This window comes from Solenopsis invicta, chromosome 10, assembly GCF_016802725.1.
Source record: "Solenopsis invicta isolate M01_SB chromosome 10, UNIL_Sinv_3.0, whole genome shotgun sequence".
In the NCBI taxonomy this organism is placed as follows: Eukaryota; Metazoa; Arthropoda; class Insecta; order Hymenoptera; family Formicidae; genus Solenopsis; species Solenopsis invicta.
Genome location: NC_052673.1, coordinates 3,806,809 through 3,814,053, shown reverse-complemented (window position 1 = coordinate 3,814,053; position 7,245 = coordinate 3,806,809).

Below are 7,245 nucleotides of genomic sequence, written 5' to 3'. Positions count from 1 at the left end.
CTCTTCCATTTTGGATGCAATGAGAAGATCATCAATGTAAGCATAGCAAAAGTCTAAACCATGAAGTATTTCATTGATGAATCGTTTAAATGTTTGAGCAGCATTTTTAAGTCTAAACAGCATGTATAGAAATTCAAAGAGTCCAAAAGGAGTTGTTATGGCTGTCTTAGGAACATCCGTTGGATGAACTGGGATCTGATTGTATGCTTGGACTAGATCGATCGTTGAAAAGATTTGCTTTTGATAAAGATTTTGAGCAAAGTCTTTAATATGCGGGATTGGATAACTGTCTGGTACTGTTCTCGCATTTAGTCTGCGGTAATCTCCACAGGGTCTCTCTTTTTTCTCTGATACCATTATGTAACGGCGATGACCAAGGGTTTTTTAAAGGTCTAATGAATCTTTCTTATAACATGAGATCGAATTCCATTTTTGCATGACGTTTATCAGGAGCTAATCTTCGAAGTCGACATGCTTCTGGTTGGCCTTGAGTTGTTGCAATGAAATGTTCCGTAGAATGTTTTACTTCCTTTCGTACACCAACAGGCTGAGCTATTGGAAATTCTGTTAGGATTTGATGATAGAAAGTTTCTTCTATCATTGTTTTGATAGATGCTATCTTTGAATAGCTGAATGTTCCTCGAGTAGAAAGACCTGTTTTTCCATTTATTAACTTCATTTTGTGTCCGGTAATAAATGGAAATGTGCCGGAAAATCTGAACCGATGATTGGCTGAATTGATTTAAATTTTCGAGCCATTTACTACGAAGAGCTCATATTGTTGAATAAGCGGTCTATGTCGCAACATTCTGCGTGGATAAACGCTTATGTCAGAGCCTATAAGAATGTGTCTATAAGAAATTTAGTCTTACTGACTTTACTGACAGGACCGTAGGACTCCCCCCTCCCGCCGCCACAATAATCATACACTAATACTTTTATGCACAGGATAACGAGACGAATCAATTGGTGCAAAGAAAACGCATGGTTGTTTATAACAAAAAGTACATTACAAATTACACATTTTTTATTATAAACAACCATGCGTTTTCTTTGCACCAATTGATTCGTCTCGTTATCCTGTGCATAAAAGTATTAGGGTATGATTATCGAAAAATAAATATTTTACGAGATCTCTTATATTTTACGTCAAAATATGTCAGATGTAGATATCAAATATAAACGACGCAATTTTTGACCATGGTACCCTTACAACTTTGTATGCAGAATGTTAGAAGGAATGTATTTGCATAAAACAATTATGATAGTTCCATTTTAAAAACTGGCGATGACCTTCATATGACAACGCAGCCCAAGGTCAAACCAACAGTTTCTCTTTATGTCCCCTTTCGAACTACAACTTTCGTCTGAAACGTTTTTCCATATCTACAGTCGTTTCTGAAATCCAGGGGCGGGATCAGACTTTAGACACCCTGTATATATACATATTTTCGCTCATTTTCACACAGATGTAAATACATACATACATACATATATATATATATATATATATATATATATATATATATATATATATATCTTCTTATGTCCCCCTTCAAATCCTACAATTTTTATTTGAAACATTTCTTTCTGAAGAGTGCGAGATATTTGAGTATATTGATTAAAATGATTCACCCTGTATGTGTGTGTGTGCGTGTGCGTGCGTGCGTGCGTGCGTGCGTGCGTGTGTGTGTGTGTGTGTGCGTGCGTGCGTGCGTGCGTGCGTACATACGCACGCACGCACGCACACCACCACCACCATGCACGCACGCACACATATTTGACTGAAAATATCGTACATTTTTAATAATACTGAATTATGAATATAGTACCTCATCTCTCACTTATACTTTAAAGCCGGGTTTTAACGGATTAGAATATAAAAATAATTAATGAAATTGATGATTTCAATTAGATTTCAGCATTTAAATGTAATGAAAATTGGACATGGACATAAAAGAATGCTACAATAAACTAACATAAAGGATTCTTTAAACTTTAATATATACTATTAAATGTGGATTTATTGTAGCATTGCTTTTAACTCCTTTTGGCTTACGGCTCAAATCGTCAAATTCTGTCCAGTTTTCATTACATTTAATAAATGCTGTATAATGCCCTACTAACGCGACAGATGTACCACCATAGAAATGAACTATTCCTGCCAATTTATATTCACAGTTATTAAGAGTAATCTGATCGATGAAACTATTTAAATCGTATGTTTGTTGATTGATACTATGTTCAATGAACAAATGTGATCTGTATTCTATTTCTGTCTGAATACTTTTATTGCACGTTTTACAAATTTGAAGTGTTTCTGTCACATATTCTGTAATAGCTTTGTCTAATTCTTTATATCCGTATTCTTCTATTATTTTTGTTTGAATGGGTAAAATAATTCCCGACCGAGATTTACTTTGGCATTCGCATGTATTTGTAATTTTGTAACTCGGATTTTCATTGAATATTTTCTCACATAAATTATTTACATTAGAAAGAGCATTAATAATTATTATATCAGACGTTGCTCCATTGCAAATAAACTGTTCTATCTTTTTTAACAGTTCCAATCTTTTTTTATATACTTTTTTAGTCGGTCCTTCTTTTATATATTGTGTAATAAAAGAAAATATTGCTGTTGATTCTGTTTTTAAAATAGTATTAAAAGATTCATACATAGTTGCACTTGCTAATATATGGACTAAACTGTCAAATCCACAAGTATTTTGAACTACGTACGTTAAAGTCTTTTCTGATATTGCCGGGCAAAGATTACCATTTTTCAAAAGCGTGATTCCAACAGCGCTTTTGGTAATACTTATTGTATTCCAGTCAGATCTTCCTTGTAAATATGATCGCTTTATCTTTGTAGGAATATTTTTATTTTTCCAATTTTGTTCAAATAGTAAATCATTTATTTCTTCTTTTTCAAAGGAGGAACTGAGACGATTTTCTTCTGTTTCTATTGTGGAATCTACAATCGAAGAAGCGTTATTGTGATTTTTTTCCATTTCTGTTGTAGATTCCATAATCGAAGAAGTGTTGTTGCGAGTTTCTTCCGTTTTTATTGTAGATTCCATAATCAAAGAAGTGGTAGTTTGTTGCTGCGATTCATTTTCCATCATAAAATCATCTTCGCGAATTGCTGCCAATTTTGCTCTCCCAGAAAATGATTTCAGATGTAAGCTTACAAATTTATCTACCCTTATCGGTCTACAATCATTTTTTTAAACCCTATTCTTCAAATCATTGAACTCCCCTTCTACGGCTGCAGAGGTAGCACTAGATTTTGAGCATTTAAACGCATCGAGCATTACTGCAGTATACAATGGAAAATAGGGTACTAATTTTTTAATTTGTTTCGTTAAAAGGGGAGCATAATAAATATTAATATCATCGCCTGTTTTAGATATTTGCTGGTTAATTTCTTCAAATAAATTTTTCACCCACGCATCAATACTATTGTTATCACTAATTAAATCATTATCGTTGTCAATATTCATTTCTTTTTCAGATTCAGTTAAATTTTCCGTTAGTGATAATAAACTAGAATCTTGAACTTTTTCTTTTAAATATTCGTAAGCTTCCTGACCTAGGCTATTCAATCCATTTTTATCTTTACCGTAGCCTTCACTGTTACAGAGAATAATAGTATAGCGTATTGTACTCTTAAATTCGATAAAATTAGTTATTTTTGTTACATAACCCATTAATAACAAATAAAATGTCCTATCTCTTGGATGTAATTGTTTTAACTCTTTCCATCGTGCTACTAAATGCATGTAATGCGCAATATCCAATCGCAAACAACAAGATGGTAAACAATATGGCATACCTGTAACATAATAAAAACACTGCTGTAAATAATCTTTCAAGTTCTTACAGTTTCCAAAAGAACGTACTACAGCTCCCATCAGAGCCTTATCAAAATCTGTTACTATTTGTTTGGGAATGGGAAAATTTGCCTTGTACGTACTCCCTATTCTTATAATTTCATTGAACCAGTACAAAATTGCGTTGGTATTCTGCACTTCACTCAGCATTTGAAACACAGGCATTTTTGTACTGGGCGTTTCTGCAACTATTTCATACAAATAGATATGCGCTGACTGTTCATTATTTACTTTGCGGAGTTTTTTAACTAATGAACCTGTTGCATCGATGCTTATATTATTTGGATTTTTTAAATAAATTGTCATTTGTTCTTGGGTCCAATAATGAACAAAAAATGGATCAAATCCAATGCTATGAATGTGACCAACGTGACACTCGAATTTCATTTTTCTTATACTTTGGATTGGATCGATTAAACTGATTCCCAAATCTTTGTTCTTTTGATGCTGTTTTGCTGTACGTAAAACGTTTATTTTGGGTAAATATGGTGGTTCGGGGTCTCCAAAGTTCATGACATTGTCGGCTTCTTTACGTCGCCATAACGACGGCAAAATATTTTTGTCAATCATGTCGCGAGAAATATCGACGCGACGTTGTCCTTTCAATTGACGTTTTTGTTTATGCTTAATAGAGTTATCGAAGTTCTCAAGGGAGCATTCCATAAGTACATCCTTTTGATGTAATGGTTTATTAACGATGCATCCCTTAAAAATGCAATTGCATTCTTTGCACCTACCATGTATAGTTAAAAAAAAACCAGTATCAGAAATTTTGCAGTTTTTAAATACTAATGCACATGGCAATTTTATTTCATCATAAATTTTCTTATATAAGACATCGGTCCAAACTTTTCTAAGAAGAACGTTATATCTTCTTTCACCTAAATTATTGTCCTTATAAAATATCTGTTCAGGTGATATTTTTAAAAAAGTTTCATAAGATAAATTAATATTAAATGATATAATATCATTTGACAATTTGGTATCGTTTAATGACACATCAGATATTGATGACTGGATCTCAACATTGTGATATTCTAAAATTTTATTCCATAACCCGAATCGATTATTTTTTAAAAGAACATAAATATATTTTGGCTTTAAATAATGAGCTTTATTTGGATCATTTTTAGTGATTTCACTAATAGTTGAATATATCGCTGAACTTGGAATAACGGGCTTTCCAAATTCGTCGATAATATCACGAAATTTATTAGACAAAAGAATATCTAAAAGATGATTGACATGCTGCGCCATTTTAATAGATAATAGGAGTAATATTAATTATAAAATGTTAATAGTACAAAAAATTCAAACTTAAAGAATAATGAAAAAAACCGCTACATATATTATAAAATTAAAATTAAAGTAAGGAAGAAGAAAAACATATAAACTTATTACTTATTATACAGGGTGTTCGTTAATGGTTGTCCAGCCTTTTACCGTACGTAGATGCCGTACCGACTGAGCTTGCTAATTTGCTAAACGTTTCCTAGATGACAGCTGCTTCGGTTGAGCGCGCGAACGCGATCTCGCAGGACCGAGTGACACGTACAGGCCCCTGGTGAAAATTTTTCTCATATTTTTTTCGTATAATTTTTCCGAACATCTGTATAATTTTTTATGAAACGTTATAAAATGTAAAAAAGTTAAAAGTATTTTTTTAAAACTGTGAGATGAGAAATCTCAGAATACTTCAGAATGTACGTGTATGAAAAGTTCTAACAATAAGAGATGTAGACCTTCTAAGTATTATTTCTACGTATTTCTGAAAAATGTTCCTATTCGTATAAAAATTATGAGAAAAACTGTAACCAGGAATGTTAAATTCTATAAACGAGAAATTTTATAAAAAATTATTAGATTAGTTTTTACCGGGGAAAGCTGTGCATACTTTGTTATATTACATTTGTTACTAAGATTACTATTTCTATTTATTAATGAAATTAATAAATAAAGTAGTAAATAGAAACGTAGAATACTGAATACATTTAATAATATATCCACACAATTTTTATCACAAATTTTTAATACTTGTAATCTTTTGAATTTAAATATTATCTTTGAAGTACTTTTAATTTAAAGAACTTCAGAAATAATATTGTAATGTGATATCAAGTAATGAAAGCTAAATGGTAACGTGGACTTCCACACCACCTTTGAGGTTCCACGATTGGCGCGTTAGGTTTTTTGAAGTGGACCTTCGCCTAGAGCCATATTATACCACATTAAAGACCTATTTTTTTGGTACATAAAGCTTAAATAGATATTTTGAAGTCATATTGCGTAAGAACACACGTAGATGAAAAGTTACGTATGATCGTGCGTAATATGACAACAAATTATCATATTTTTAGAGCAAGTGCTCGAAGTGTCTCCCTTCCTCCTGCTCACAACGTAAAGCCCGACTCACGATTGCTTCACGTACCCGCTCCAAGACCTGTGGACTTATTGCACGGCAAGCTCGTACAATTCTATCTTTCAGGTCTTGAACGTTTTCGGGTCGTGTTGCATACACCTGCTGTTTAAGATGACCCCACAGAAAGAAATCTAGTGGTGTAAGGTCTGGTGAACGCGGTGGCCATTCATGAGGACCGTGAAGACCGATCCAATGAGCACCGAACTTTCGATTCAATAATTCTCTTGTCGCCCTGGCGGTGTGTGCAGGATGGCCGTCCTGCTGGAACCACATGTTAATACATGATTCCAGTGGCACCTCACCCATCAGGTCGACAAATTGATTTTCAAGAAATGTTCGGTATGCATTGCCATCGACCTTACCATCAAAAAAATATGGCCCAATGATGTGGTCTCCAAGAATACCTGCCCAAACGTTCACCGACCACCTCACTTGGGTATGTGCTTGCTGCATCCAGTGAGGATTCTCAGTGGCCCAGTAATGCATGTTATGGCGGTTGACGGTGCCATTATTATGGAAAACGCATTCATCCGAAAATTCAATGCGTTTGGGAAAATTATAATCTTCCTCACATTCATTACAGAACCACTGACAATATCTCTATCTGCGAGCTTCATCGTTAATATGCAGCTCTTGAGTCAAGGTTACTTTGTAGGGATGGAAGCGAGCCGCTTTTAAAGCTTTATGTACCGTACTCACGCTAACGCCTTGAAAAAATAAACTACAAGAATTACATCTATATACCGCATTACATAGGCGCACAAAATGTTTAAAAATATTAACTGCAAAAATAATAAAATCATACCTGAAAATAAAAACTGCAAAAAATCATACCTAAAAATCTATCTAACCTCAAATGTTTGAGACTGGCTGTAAAACGTCAAGGACACACAAGACGACTAAACGTCAAGGACACCCAAGACCACTAAA